The sequence below is a fragment of the Schistocerca americana genome, chromosome 1, assembly GCF_021461395.2.
Source record: "Schistocerca americana isolate TAMUIC-IGC-003095 chromosome 1, iqSchAmer2.1, whole genome shotgun sequence".
NCBI lineage: Eukaryota > Metazoa > Arthropoda > Insecta > Orthoptera > Acrididae > Schistocerca > Schistocerca americana.
In genome coordinates this window covers 380731855-380747752 of record NC_060119.1, presented here as the reverse complement: position 1 = coordinate 380747752, position 15898 = coordinate 380731855, and the positions used below count along the sequence as shown (strand labels likewise).

Genomic DNA, 15898 nt, shown 5'->3' with positions numbered 1-15898 from the left:
ATAGCCAGCTGTTCATGTGGGCAAAGGATGAATATCCAGGCTGTATGGTGGGCGATCAAACACTTCCCACTAAAAACACTGCAGGAGTATCCTTATTGCAGCTGCAGTGAGATTCTGCAAAATTACAACTCTTTGCTGTCACACATGACAGTTATGTATGTGGATTGCATGATATCGGTCAGAAACCCTCAGCGAATGACAGCATGCAATTAACACCTGGCACGAGTCACTATTGTTCTAGGCATCTTTATTTCCTCACACTGCATTTGGAAACGAAAAATGTGATGCAACATAATTGACGGGCATACTAGAGTCACTGTCAACACATCAAGGCAAAGCTTCATCAGATTTCTTATGTGCTTTTTTAATTTAGTGACCAGAGTTTGAAAAAAATAAAAAAACCCTTGTACAACAAGCATAATGTTCTTTTTGTAGGTGATATTAGTTTTGTAACAATTCCAAACATACAACAAGAGAAGATGTGATAAATAATATTCTTAAAAGTACAGGATTTGTCAAAAAGAATTATCTGATTTAAAAAAAAAAATCATAACTATTATGTTGTTTGAGATATGTGCATGAGCAACGTACTGTTGGAAAGAGCAAACTCTTGAAATTTACATGGTTCCTGCTAGGTAGCAGCAGTGTGCACCCACTTCAGTTACAGTAAAATAGGTGTCTGGACAACAGAAAGCATGTTATGTTCTATGTTTTGCACAGTGTGGGTCAGTGATAACTGTTCAGCATGCCTTTCATACTAGGTATGGTGTGAACTCCTACAGCACAGAGCATTAGATGATGGCATGAACAATTCTGAGACACAGGTTGTTTGTGTAAAGGCAAATTGTTGGGCCATCTGCCAGTGTGTGACACAGAAGAGGCATCTGCCATAGTTTCACGAGGAGTCCACAGAAATCTGTTCACTGTGAGTCTTACATTGACGTTTACGCATGAAACCATACAAAATTCAGCTACTGCAAGCTCTTCATGAAGGTGACAGACAATGTGTGGAGTTCTGTAATTTCATTCTTGGCAAGATGTAGGATGACAATTTTCTTCTACACTTAGTATTTTGTGATGAGGCAACATCCCATTTAAATGGAAAGCTGAACCATCATAATGTGAGAATGTGGGATACGGAACAACCACATGAAGCTGTAGAATATGAGAGGGACTCTCCAAAATTTAATGCATTTTGTGCAGGGTCATGGGAAAAGGCGTATGTCCATTTTTCTTTGCCGAGAACACTGTTACATGAAGCACATATCTCAATATACTTTAGAACTTTCTTTTCCCACAGTTGGATACTGATTTGAACAGTTTCATGGGGCATTGCCTCACTGGCGTCTGGAAGTGTAGGAATTTTTAAATCAAAGGATTACTGAACGATGGGTCGGTCACTCTGGACCAAATGATTCAACCTTACATTACTAGTCTCCAAGGTCACTGGACCTGACTGTATGTGATTATTTCTTTTGCGGGTTTACAGAAGACTTTGTTTATGTGCCTCCATTACCAACAACAGTGAATGAACTGAGACATAGCATAACAGCAGCAGTGGGAGCTGTAACTCAAGACATGCTTGCTGCAATCTGGGAACAATTTGAATACAACATTGGTGTATTCCATGCATCTCAAGGAGGGATAGTGAACACCATGAAAAGGTATGAAAAAACTTTTTGAGTTTCCCACTGATCAAAAAATAAAATTCATTGTATGTGTTTATTAGTTTCAGAAATGTAGATGTGCCTAATCGGATGATGCTTTTTGATACACCCTGTACTACTGAGTGCTTTTCTGCAAATGGTCTTTCAGTTTCAAAAGACACAACATATTCCATTCTGCACACCTAGAGGTATGACTCCAGCAATACTCTTGGGAGGAAATAATAACTAGGATAGGAACTCCAAAATTTTTAGGTGTTCATATTGATGAAAATTTAAACTGGAACTCCTAAAATGACTTAGTTCAAACACATTTTTATTCTGAATCATTGCAGATCTTGGGGTGTGAGAAATCAGTAAGTTATATGCTGTGTATTTTCATTCAATTACATCATATGTAATAATTGTTTGGGGTAACTCATCTTTAAGAAAGAAAGTGTTCGTTGTTCAAAAATTTACTGTAATAAAAACATGTAGTGCTCACTCTGGTCATCTTGTAGACATTTGTTTAAAGAGTCAAGCATTCTGACTACTGCCTCACGCTCTCTATTTTGTTCCCTGATGAAGCACATTGTAAATAATACACTGCTGTTCACAAGGAACAATGATGTACATAATTACAATAAGAGAAGAAAAAATGACATTTGTTAGTGCACATTAAGGTTATGTTGCTCAGTGGTGCAACCAAAAGTTTGGGTCACTTAACCCACCTGACAAAGAGCAATGTTAAATTTGAAAATAAACTGAGAAAATTTCACCTTGATTACTCCTTTTATTCCATAGAATTATTATTATTTTTGTAATATATAGTAAATGGTGGCTAGCAATTACTAACTGACAACTGTATGAAAGAAACAAACAAAGAACACATTTGTAATTTGTCACCATGTAAACATATTTACATACTAATGTGTAATGTGAATATAAAATGTTTGTATTCCACATCGTTCCAATTATTCATACAAATGGTCCATAGACGATGAAACTAAGTAAGTAATTGGGTATGCATTGTACAGGCAGATATGAGTTGCCAAATACCCAAACTTCGATTCACACCAGCTGAAACTGTGGAGCGAAGACAATATTACTTGTGAAACAGCACAGCAACACATGTCCCTCGGGTTGTAATTGTGCTGCACCTCCACAGCTCATCACTGTGTTTAGTTAACCATTATTTAATTCTCCCTGCAACTCAAACAATAGGACAAAATAGTTGTTACATTTTGCTGATTTGTGATAAAGATCAGTACTTGCCACCACAGACTTATTTCTTCAGTCTGAATAGCATGAGACCAGTATTCTATCAATACAAACAGTGAAATGATGGAAAATTTATTTCTCACTTTAGTGTAATTATTTTTAAATTAGTCCCCTCTCTTCCCTCATCTCTCTTATATTCCTTAAAATTGCACTTTGTACATTTAAGGTATATTGTGGCAAAGACAAAAAAAGTCTCTACTGTCATCTGGCTTCTTTTCACACTAATAATATTGTTTTCGTTTGGCTTAAAACAGAGTGATAATTTCATCTTTTATTTCTGCTTTCAACTCTTTCTTTTTGTTGTGATATGCTGCGAGTGACCAACAAAATAAATTAAGTACTAACCATTCTTAGAAGAGCTTGTTTACTAATGCTGTTAAGCATAGTCTTCTCCTCATCTTCCCACCCAGAAAAGAGAGACTAATTTGTGTCTATGCTTTGGACTGTGAAGTGCATGGCACAAGCTACTTGTCATTGTACTGTGTATGAGGACTTCATCCCATTTAATTTGTAAATGAAGCAGGGAAAAAAATCACTGCAGAAATACCTCTATGCACACTGTAATTAGTCTAACATTGTCTTGACAGCTCATACAGAAGTGATATATAGAGGATTGTAGTACATTCCTCAATTCTGTACTTCAAAAATTGGTACGTAGTCTTTCAGCTGGCATCTGTGAAAGGGAATAAATTTCCATGACACTGTCCTGTGGATGAAACAAACCTGCGACTAATTGTGCTGCCATACTTTGCGTACATTCAGTACCTTCTGTTAATCCTGTTTGTTATGACTCCCACACACTTGACAAATATTCTAGGCTGCTCTGTGTGAGTGTTCCATAATCTAACTCTATTGTAAACTGATTACATTTTCCCAGCATCCCAACAACAAACCAAAGTTTGCTACCTAGTTTATCTACTGCATCACTGTATCTTTCCTGCTGAAATTCCATGCAAGTTAAAAAATAAACACACACACACACACACACACACACACACACACACACACACACGCACACGCACACACGTTAAGCATGCAAAAATATTTTTTAAGATTTTATCACCAATTTTGAAAATTGATTATCATAGTTTGATAACATTAGAATATTTGTCTGGCTTTATCTGTTGCTTGTATTTATTCATCATGGTCCCAGGATCAGCATAGAAATATATGAAATTGATAAATCTAGGCTCTCATTTCTTGTGTTGTAAATGAAAATACAGTTTTGAAAAATATCTTCTATTTATTACCTTTGGCAAAGTTGCAGAAAAGGTTCAGCCAGATAACAAAATATTGCTCTTGACAAATTTCATATTTTCAGTTCTGACTTTTTTTTTACTACTGTTGTTATGTTACATATCTTTAGCTTTAACTGTACACTATGAGCTCCCTCTCACAGATACTTCATGTAGACAAGCACCCCATTTATGTTGGAGTCAAAACAAAGAAAATATGTAGAATGTGAAGTTTAGCAGTAAAATTGGCTGACAAAATGTAGCTCTTTTTTAATACAATTCTATTATCTTACAACAAATAATTTTCAGTTGATAATTTTCATTTCTTTTACCACATGTTTATTGACTTTGATTTTATGGATATTGTTTTGACAAACACCATAGATGTAATAACCAGCAACTTTCTTCTACATGTTGAATTTTGTTATACTTCCAGTTAAATGATTTGACATTAAATAAAGATTTTACCATTTCTATCCATTAACAGATAAGGAAAGTAATAATATTTCTCACTTACTCCGTGCTACAGATGTTTATTTATCCTCTTAAAATGTTTATTTTTTTATGATTTAAATAGGGTAATTTCATTTAAATTAAAGTTAAATTGAAATACATGTCTCAGTTGTTGAGTATAGATCACATGTCAACTGTTCATGAAACTTTTGTGTTGACTTTCACAATGTCAGTACTTTTTGGTGTTCTACCTGATCCAATTTATTATCCATTTCTTTAGTGAATAATGCAATTCATTATATTTCAATACACTGTGACTGCACCTATGTCATAATTCCATTTCATATCCCTACCAACTGTTAAAGCCAGCTATTTTGCTCAATTGACTGATTCCACTTGTGAATCATTGATAATGTTGTTGCACAGTACTACATTTTTCACATTTGTGAAGTGCACAGAAATTGTTATTCAACATTTAAAGGAAAATACCTATCATTGCACCACCTTGAAATCTTATTAAGATCAGAGTGAATTCTTGTGCAGCTTTTTACAGACTACATCTTTACAGACAACTTCATCATATGCAAGAAATCCCTTGTGAAACATGGATCTTGCCGAGCTGGAGTGGCTTGTGTGCCTCAGTGATACAGATAGCCATAATGTAAGTACAGTCACAATAGAAGGGGTATATGTGGAGAGGCCAAACAAACCTGTGGTTCCGGAAGTGGGGCAGCAGTCTTATTGATAGTTGCAGTGGCAACTGTTTGAATGAAACTACAAGGCAGATTAAGACTGTGTTACAGAATGGGACTTGAACCCAAGACCTTTGCCCAAGTTTGAGTTTTGGTCCAGCACATAGTTTAAATGTGCCAGGAAGTTTCACATCAATGTGCACTCCACTGCAGAGTGAAAATTCATTCTGGAAACTGTCTGGATGACAGATTGATCTGGCCTTGAAGTATTAGCCAACATGGCCTTGCTATGTTGATATCTTGAACAATTTCATATGTAATTGCCTTTTCTATGAAAAAAAAGTATACTGGCGTTCCAGGAGGTGTGTTGCAGTCAGGGCATTATTAGTTTCTTTCTTTCCTGCTTGTTTTGGCAGTAAATCGTCTTGTGTACTCCACGCATCTCTTGGAAACCTGTGTTGGATATGTGTCATGAGATTTGACCACAATAAAGATGAGATTAAGAAATGTAAAACAGAACTAAATTGTAATCACAGCAGCAGTGGCTGTAGCAAGGATATTAGTGATGAGAAATTGTAGCAGACAGAAACTTACCTGACTATGAATGTCTTCAGCAAGTTACCACTCAGGTATTTTTCCCTCCAATCCAAAATCATTGAATTTTTCTTCTTAAACTTCTCAAATTTTATGCTCACTAAACAAATATTACATATTTGTAGCAGAATTACAGCAAACAGGAAAAATCTAACGGGAACATGCATGAAGCTCATGACAACTGAGCTCACATTGGGTCAGTCAGTCATGACAACAACTTTGCTACAGTTTCTTTCAAAGCAATTCTAGAAACAGACAGCAGATGGGAGCTTCTATCAAGGGAAAGGTAGTTAGATGTCCATACATTGTTCTTATATGAAATGTGTCATGTTTTTGAGTGACTGGTGGCTTGTGCATCTAGCAAACCACAAAGTGAGCTTTACTTGGGCATAGTCTTCAGAATACAGCATTGTGGCCCTAGTTATGCTGGGGCTTGGTCACCAAAGTGAAAGAAGATTGAATATGTGGAAGAGGCCTAGAGTCTTTAGAAGTTTTCATATAGGTTATATATTAGTAAGATTGAGATTTCAAAATAAGATTTTATACTCCAAAACATTTCCAAGGTCATATTTGGATTCAGACCATAATTTATTGGTTACGTACTAAATACTAAAACTGAAGAATTTCCAGGAAGATAGGAAATTAGGGAGATGTGACTTGGATATATTGAAAGAAACAGAGATTGTTGACAGTTTCAAAGGGATCATTAGGCATTGATTGACTGAAACAGATTAGTTGAGTAAAATATAAAAAATGAATAGGTAGCTTTGAGAGATGAAATAGTGAAGGCAGCAGAGGACAAACAGGGAGAAGACAAGGCCCAGTAGAAAGCCTTGGATAAAACACAAATTATGTAATTTAATTGGTGGGAGGAGGAAAAATAAAAATACAGCAACTGAAGCAGGCAAAATATGAATGTGTAGAAAATGAGATTGGCATAAACTGCAAAATACCTCAGCAAGAGCGACTAGAGAACAAATGCAAGGCTATTGGAGCATGCTGACTAGTTAAAAGATAGGTAGATGTCATCACTAGGAAAATTAGAGACTGTTGAAGGATAGGAAGCAGCTGTTTGAATATCAAGAGCTAACCTGAAAGCCAAAAGATGAAAGGTGGAAGGAATATATAGAAGGGGAATACAAGGGAAATAAATGTGACAACATTGTATAAGGGAAAGAGGAAGTAAATAAAGATGAGATGAGAGCTATGAATCTGTGAGAAGAATTTCACAGTGCATTGGAAGACTTTAAGTTGAAACTAGGCTCATGAAGTAGACAACTTTCCCTCTGAATTATTGAGATCCTTGACAGAGCCAGCCATGACAAAAACATACCATCTGGTGTGCAGTATTTGAGAGACAGGTAAAACATCCTCAGACTTTTCAGAAGAATATAATAATTCCAATTCTAAAACTGGAAGGTGTTGATATATGCGATACTGCCAAACTATCAGTTTCATAAGTGATGGGTACAAAGTATTGACAAATTATTTAGAGAAGACTGTAAAAATTGGTAGAAGTCTACCTTGTGGAACATCAGTTTTGGTTCTATAGGAATACACAGGCAGTACTGACTCCACAGCTTACCCTAGAAGACAGGCTGAAGAAAGTCAAACCTGTGTTTATATCATCTGTAAATTTAGAGAAAGCTTTTGCCAATGTTGAACTTCGAGGTTTGACAGTGAGTTTGTAATTCAATGAGAGACTGCAAATGACTTAGAAGATCAGTTGAGGTTATAAGATGCACATCAACAAAACTGAAACAGGGTCAATAGAATGTAGTTGAATTAAAGCAGACAGTTTTGAGGGAGTTAGATTAAGAAATGAGACTCCAAAAGTAGTGGCTGAATTTCACTATTTAAACAAAAAAGTAACTGGATATAGCTGAATTACAGGGAATATAAAAATGCAGGCTGGCAGTAGCAAGAAAAGCATTTTTGAAAAAGAAAAAATTATTTGCGTTTATGAAAACTGCCCATCTTGTTTTTCTCAATGTATGTGAAGGTTAATTTCAGGAACGACTACTGATTTGATATGGTTTTCATTAATAGACTAACTGATTTATGAAGAAGGAATAATTTACTAGCACTATGTCATACTAGTTGTCCGGCAGTAGATGCATACACATGTGAAAGTGGGGCAGGTTGCCAGCTGAATATAAATTTTAGTGTGTCTGTAGTATAGCTTTATGTAGAAGTGAAATATGGACAATAGAATTTTCAGAGTATAAGCATTTGAAATGTGGTGCTATAGAAGGAAACTGAAGGTTACATGGATAGACTGAATAACTAATGAGGTGGTATTGAATTAAATTGGGGAGAAAAGAGATCCACGGCAGAACTTGACTATAGAAGGGATAAGGTCATAGGACAATCCTCAGCTATCAGGAAATCATCTGTTTGGTAATGGATATAAGTGTGGGAAGGTAAAATTTGTAGAAGGAGACCAAGGCTTGTCTGCAATAACCAGGTTCAAATAGATGAACATTGCATTAATTAAGCAAATCTTCAAATTATAATTTTTTTCTTGTATAGCATCAACAAAATGATCTGGATAGTAAGCAAAGTGCAGCAAGAAATACTATTCGCTATACATGGGCATATCTTGCTACCACAGTGCAGCATTAATACACAAAAAGCCCCTCACTTTTACTTCTGGAGGAACTATTCTTTCACATATTCAGTTCTTGTAGTTGTATCATTGTTCTTCATTTATGTGCTGACTTTGAGTGACTTTCTTCTTTTATGTACATTTTCTATTATTCCACCCCTCTGCACTTGTAGCATTTGGATACACCTTCACTTTTCTTCTTAATATTCCACGTTTCTCACAGTAGATTGAAGTATGGATGGTAGGGCATCACTTGTGAGGATCCAGGCCCATTGTATCAACCTCTGAAGACTATCTTCACTTTTAGTGATCAAATTCACACCACCATGCATCTGTTTTATTTATGAATCCAATTTCTTGTGCTGATTCAAATCTAGAATCTTACACCTTCATCTCGCCAACTTTAAACTTAATACAAACTTTTAATATTCAACAAAATTATCTAATTGACAATAACTTGCACCAACATTAACATGAATAATGTACATGAACATGAATAATGTATTTGTTACATGTATCAGCAATTACAAGGATAACACAAATTGAATTTCCCTCAAACTCTTGCCAGCTCAAGAACTCTTACATAACTAGATGAATATCAATAAGTCCAGTAAGCCAATTACACTGTGACATCACTCCAGGGAATCATACACAGCTCACACTTCTACATTGATAATTTTTCCTGTTTTAGTAGGTTCATTCTCCTAGACCCATACAACAACAACAATAACAACAACACACACACACACACACACACACACACACACACACACACACACACACACACACATATCAAAAAAAGTTTTGCACCACCCGGGTTCCCAATCCCTTTGACTGTTCAGAGATATCACTAAGATGTAAACAATCATGCATGAGCAGTGTCTATTAGACAGAGGGAGTCGAACAGCCGATCAATTCCAGTCATTCCACCAGGAAGGAGATACACGGCTCATATTGTCTGTAGTTCAACCATGCCTAATGGTCAATACCATGGTTCGATTGCATCTGCATTGTTACTTTGTGTGAGAAAGGGCTCTCAGCAAGGGGAGTGTCCAGGCATCTCGGAGTGCACCAAAGCAGTGTTGCTGGGACATGGAGGAGATTACAGAGAGACAGGAACTGTCAATGACATGCCTTGCCCAGGCTGCCCAAGGTCTACTACTGCAGTGGATGACCGCTACCTATGGATTATGGCTTGGAGAAACCCTGACAGCGATGCCACCATGTTTAAATAATGGTTTTCATGCAACCACAGGACGTCACGCTATGACTCAAACTGTGTGCCATAGGCGCATGATGTGCAGTTTCACTTCTAATGTCCATGGGGACATCCATCTTTGCAGCAGTGACACCATGCAGCACGATACAGATGGGCCCAACAACATGCTGAATGGGCCACTCAGGATTGGCATCACATTCTCTTCACCAATGAGTGTTGCATATGCCTTCAACCAGACAATCGTCAGAGATGTGTTTGGAGGCAACCCAGTCAGGCTGAACGCCTTACAAACACTGTCCAGCGAGTGCAGTAAGGTGGAGGTTCCCTACTGTTTTGTGGTAGCATTATGTGGGGCTGACATATGCTGCTGGTCGTCATCGAAGGCACCGTAATGGCTGTACGATATGTGAATGTCATCTTCCGACCGATAGTGCAACCATATCAGCAGCATATTGGTGAGGCATTTTTCTTCATGGACGACAATTTGTGCCTCCATTGTGCACATCTTGTGAATGACTTCCTTCAGGATAACAACACTCGACTAGAGAAGCCAGCATGTTCTCCAGACGTGAACCCTATCAAACAAGTCTGAGATAGATTGAAAATGGCTGTTATGAATGACATGACCCACCAACCACTCTGATGGATCTAGGAGTGGGGCAGTCTGGACCAAGAGTGCCTTGATGAACTTATGGATAGTATACCACGATGTATAAGGGCATGCATCAATGCAAGAGGATGTGCTACTGGGTATTAGAGGTACTGATGTGTACAGCAATCTGGACCTCCACCTCTTAAGGTCTCGCTTTATGGTGGTACAACATGAATTGTGTGGTTTTCATGAGCAATAAAATGGGTGGAAATGACGTTTATGTTGATCTCTATTCAAATTTTCTGTACAGGCCCCGGAACTCTTGGAACAGAGGTGATGTGAACTTTTTTTCATGTATTTATATTGGAGAAGACTCTGCAAATCGTAAAACAACATGAATTGTTAGCAATATACAATTGCCATGAGATGGGAACTGGATGCATGTCTACTGGCTTATATAAGCAAAATGCTACTAAATTATTTAATTTGTTTCTTCCATTGCATCAAGAACACAGTACTTCAGAGTGTTCTGTAAAATAAAGAGTAGCATTATGTTTCTGAGGGAAACAAAATACAACAAAAGTTCAGATTAGAAAATGTTTCTCAGATATGAGTTGCTGCAGGTAGCCACAGGCTTTTTTGATGCTTTACAATGCATATTTTACAATATGATAGAGCTGATTTTGGATTTATTTTCTAAGTAAAATGTCAGTAATTTGACTGTGGTGTTAGACCATCTGATATTTAAATGTGGTCACATTATTGGTGTCGTAGGTGATGATCCCATGGTTGCTGTCAAGCTGCATGCAGATTCTTTCAACTGGGACTGATTTTCTCTGGAAGTGGACAATAGACAGAGAGCTCATGGAGTAAGCTTTTTTTAAATGTAAAAACTTCACATTATATTACCTTCAATTTCATGATGAATTTTCTACAAATTTGTCATTCCTATCTCAGACATTACAAATTAGGCAGTTATGTAATTCCTGGTAATATCTGTGTGCAGCTAACATTACTCAATAATTTTTAAGGAATGATGCAGTCCTACTAACTTTACAGTTATAAGATGGAGGGCTAAGTAGATTTTGGGGAAACATGTTCAAAAGATTGAAGTTGAATTTAGAAAGAAGGTGATGGAGGGTACTTTTAACAGGTAATGAAAAAAAGAAGGTGAGAGAGAGGATGCTTTTAATTGGAAATAAATAAACAAATGCAAACAAAACTGGTCACAATGCTTCAAAAAATCAAAAAAGAAAGTGAGACTACAATATGAATAATAGACAAAAATCAAAAGAAAGATGACATGCTCTGGAAAATCTTTTTATTGAACTATAACTTATTCTTTTGATGTATTGACAGTCATTAAAAATTTTATAAATGGATCTGAAAATTATTTGTGTCAGTTGTGATACAGTTAAGGACAGAACATATTCATTGTCAGTAAAATAATGATGGTGGCGCTGTTTGTGATGGTAACTAATTAGTTAGTAGTCCACTTAATAATTGGAAGTGCAGTGCAGTGATAAACAGCTGTCTATATATGTGAAATAGTTATGGTAATTTTGAAAAAGGTGTTTCAGGCCATGTACAGCATTTTCTTCTGATGAACTCAATATACACACATCAAAAAAAGTTTTGCATCATCCCAGTTCCCAGAACTCCTGAAGACAGACATTGACTGTGGATATTGTATTACAGATACAGTCCCTTTGACTGTTCAGAGATGTCACTAAACCCACCCAAAGATGTAAACAACCGTGCATGAGCAGCACCTATTAGATGGAGGGGGTCTGACAGCCAATCAGTTCCAGTCATTCCACCAGGAAGGAGGTACACAGCTCATGTCGTCCTAGATGGTCAATACCACGGTACGATCATGTCCAAATTGTTACATTGTGCCAGGAAGGGGTCTCAACAACAGTAGTGTCCAGTTGTCTTGGAGTGAACCAAAGCGATGTTGACATTTTGTTGAAGCGGGTGTACTGCCGGTGGTCTGTGTTTTTCTAACACAATATTTCGATGCCGTACCTCGACATCTTCATCAGGTGCTTCGTGTGACTGAATGACAGGCTGACTGTGTCCCTTACTTATATCTGGACAGTGTCTGGCATTCCCTATGCCATCTGCTCCCGCTGCGACCGTGTCAGTTGGCCGCCAGATGTTCTGGCTTCTGTCCATGCCCACTTCCGCTATTTTCCCCAGTGGTTGCCATTTCATGGTGTACACTACTATGTCTGCACCTGATAGGCACATTCCTAGCACTGTTGAAAGGCTGCGTTTGCTGTTGGTGACTGTTCCGACTTTCTCCAGCATGACCATGTCTGTTGGTCACCAGGTGTTCTGTCTTCTGTCCATGCCCACTTCCGCTGTTTTCTCCAGTGGCAGCTGTTTCATGGCATTCCCTACAAGGTCTGTGCCCACCAGGCATGTTCCTTGCACTGTTGACAGGCTGCAGTTGCTGTTGGCGACTGTTCCAACTTTCTCCAGTGCCCCTGTCATTCTCCTGGTCTTGTGTTTTCTCCCATTGTTTTTGTAATAGGTCCAAAACCGGACTCCATGCTGTGCTGAGTTGGTATCCAGCTTCCCGGTTTATCAGGTTCTCTGCCATCTTGACTTCGATCAATTCAGTGATGACGCTGTCTCACAATTTGATGGTCTGAGATAAGATCCTGGTTTTATCATAATTCATGGTGCGCTCAAATTGCAAGCAATGTTCTGCTATTGCTGATTTAGTGGCTTGTCGTAGCCTGGTATGCCTTTGGTGCTATTTACATCTTATGTCAATGGTCCTGGTGGTCTGGCCAATGTAAGACATAACACATTCACATGGTATATGGTAGATACCAGGTTTTCTCAATCCCAGGTCATCCTTAACCATTCCAAGAAGCGCTCTGATCTTGTTTTGTGGGCAGAACATGCTCTCGATATTGTGCTTTTTCAGTATTCTGCTGATCTTAGCAGATACAGGTCCTGCATACGGTAGAAAGGCTACCCTCCTGGCCTCTTCTTCTTGTTCTTCTCCCTCAGTATCAGGTCATTTGGAGGGATGTAGCGTCTTGCAGATGTCCCTTGTTGAGTATCCGTTGTCATCAAACACTTGCTGTAGGTGTTCTAACTCTGCTGCCAAGCTGTCCAAGTCTGACAGTGTTTTGGCTCAGTGAAAAAGTGTTCTCAGCACCCCATTCTTCTGTGCCAGATGATGGTAGCTGTCAGCCTGTAGGTATAGGTCGGTGTGTGTAGGTTTTCTATACACACTATGGCCTAATGTGCCTTCTGTCTTTCTTTTCACCAGGACATCCAGGAAAGTAATTTGACAATTATTTTCTAGTTCCATTGTGAACTTAATGCTGGAGCATCTCGAGATCAGATCAAGAAACTCGTGCAGTTTACCCTGACCATGTGTCCAGATGACAAATGTGTCATCAACATACCTAAAGAAACAGGTTGGCTTGTAGGCAGCGGTCATAAGTGCCTTGTCCTCGAATCACTCCATAAACAGATTTGCCACTACCAGAGATAAGGGACTACCCATCGCCACTCCTTCAGTCTGTTCATGAAATTGGTCTCCACATAGGAAATATGTCGATGTTAAGATATGCTTGAAAAGGTCCAACACAGCTCCACCAAATTTTTCACTGATTAAATTGAGTGTGTCCTGAAGTGGTACCCTAGTGAACAGAGACACAACGTTGAAGCTGACCATGGTGTCTTTGTTAAAGATTCTTAGGTTTTTGAGATGTTCCATGAAGTCTGATGAATTACAAATGTGGTGGATGCACTTTCCCACATACGGTGCTAACATCTTCTTAAGGTGGGTGGCTGTAGGGTAGATGGCTGCACCAATGTTGCTTAACTTATGACACAACGGGATACCCTCTTTATGGACCTTGGGCAATCCATATAATCTAGGTGGTACTAGTGCCTTAGCTTTCAGTTGCTTGACAACCTTCTCAGGCCATCCTGTTTTCTTGAGCAGAGCTCTGGTTTTCCTGTCCACTCTATTGGTGGGGTCATTCTCTAGTTATAAGCAGGGTCCTGTAAAAGCTGACTTATCTTCTGGTCATAGTCGATCTTCAACAGTATGACAATAGAATTCACCTTGTCTGCCGGTAGCACCACTACACTTTCATCTTCCCGCAAACTCTTGAGGGCCATCTTCTCATCTCTTGAAATGTTTGTTTTGGATGGTCTGGCTTTTGTGAGTGCCCTGCATGTATCTCTATAAATCTTTTCTGCAGCACTTGATGGTAGTGTATTGACCACTTGCTCCACAGAACTGATGAAGCTGGAGATTGGCAGGTCTCGAGGAGTGACTGCACAGTTGTGGCCCGTTCTGAGTACTTTTTAAGTGGCATAGTGCCAGTATGGCCCTGGTAAGGGAAATGATCCATGATATGCAGCATAGACTGGACATCACCTCCAGGAATCTGCTTCTACTACATCTGGACTTGGCAAACAGCTTAGCACCATAGGACTGGAACAGGATGGACGGTACATCATGGTTGCTGGCGGCATGCATTAAACACAACGCTAGAGCTCAACAACTGGCAAAATTTGAGCGCATGGATAAAAAAGTGCAACAGGCACATGATACTTGCAAGGTGGTAAATTTGAGTGGTCGCCCATTAGAAGATGCCACCTTAAAAGTACTCAGAATGGGCCTCAACTTCGCAGCCACCCACCTTAAGATGATGTTAGCACCGTATGTGGGAAAGTGCGTCCACCACATCTGCAACTCGTCAGACTTCATGGAACATCTCAAAAACCTACGAATCTCTAACAAAGACACCATGGTCAGCTTCGATGTTGAGACTCTGTTCACTAGGGTACCACTTCAGGACGCACTCAATTTAGTCAGTGAAAAATTTGGTGGAGCTGTGTTGGACCTTTTCAAGCATATCACATCGACCTATTTCCTATGTGGAGGCCAATTTTATGAACAGACTGAAGGATTGGTGATGGGTAGTCCCTTATCTCTGGTAGTGGCAAATCTGTTTATGGAGAGATTTGAGGATGTGGCACTTACGACCGCTGCCTACAAGCCAACCTGTTTCTTTAGGTACGTTGATGACACATTTGTCATCTGGCCACATGGCTGGGAAGAACTGCATGAGTTTCTTGACCATCTGAACTCAAGACACTCCAGTCTTAAGTTCACAATTGAATTAGAAAATAATTGTGCAGATAGGAGGATTAAACTGTGATACTTTATTACAAATAGTGCATGCATGCAGTCATACAAACAGGTTATCATAAGCTGGATTCAAAGAGTAGACTGAATCACTATTTAACAGCAGATATGAAATAGCACACCAAAGAGACCTACTAAGGTCACTGTGTGCACAATTGATTTTGATGATCAGTACGAAATCCCCATAGAGGGATCTCCCACCCCTGCCCACTCACCTGTGGGAGTCATTTCTTTTGATATTACACTGATACTTCTGGGTCTCCTACAGCTATTGTTCTGTTGCAGGCTGCCAAGTGGAGCATTTTGTGACCATTTCTGCATGGTTCTGAGGTGGTACCCCTACTCCCACAGGTGTTGACTCAGTTACTATGGGGCCCTAAAGACACAGCC

The 15898-nt window shown here is 38.8% G+C and overlaps 1 protein-coding gene across 6 annotated transcripts in view; it reads left to right on the top strand.

The window, feature by feature from the left end:
- LOC124622961 (solute carrier family 25 member 45-like) overlaps nt 1–15898 on the top strand; it is a 103627-nt gene that overhangs the window by 22901 nt on the left and 64828 nt on the right. The window contains exons 1-2 of one of the 6 annotated variants that reach the window (XM_047148766.1): nt 1832–1855; nt 11092–11186. The exons of 1 other annotated variant lie outside the window; for it this stretch is intronic. The gene's annotated coding sequence lies outside the window, so the exon portion shown is untranslated. Of the gene's footprint in view, nt 1–1527; nt 1665–1831; nt 1856–5226; nt 5274–11091; nt 11187–15898 lie in introns of those variants that run through there. 4 more of the 6 variants (XM_047148774.1, XM_047148759.1, XM_047148787.1 and 1 more) reach the window with 4 other exon arrangements.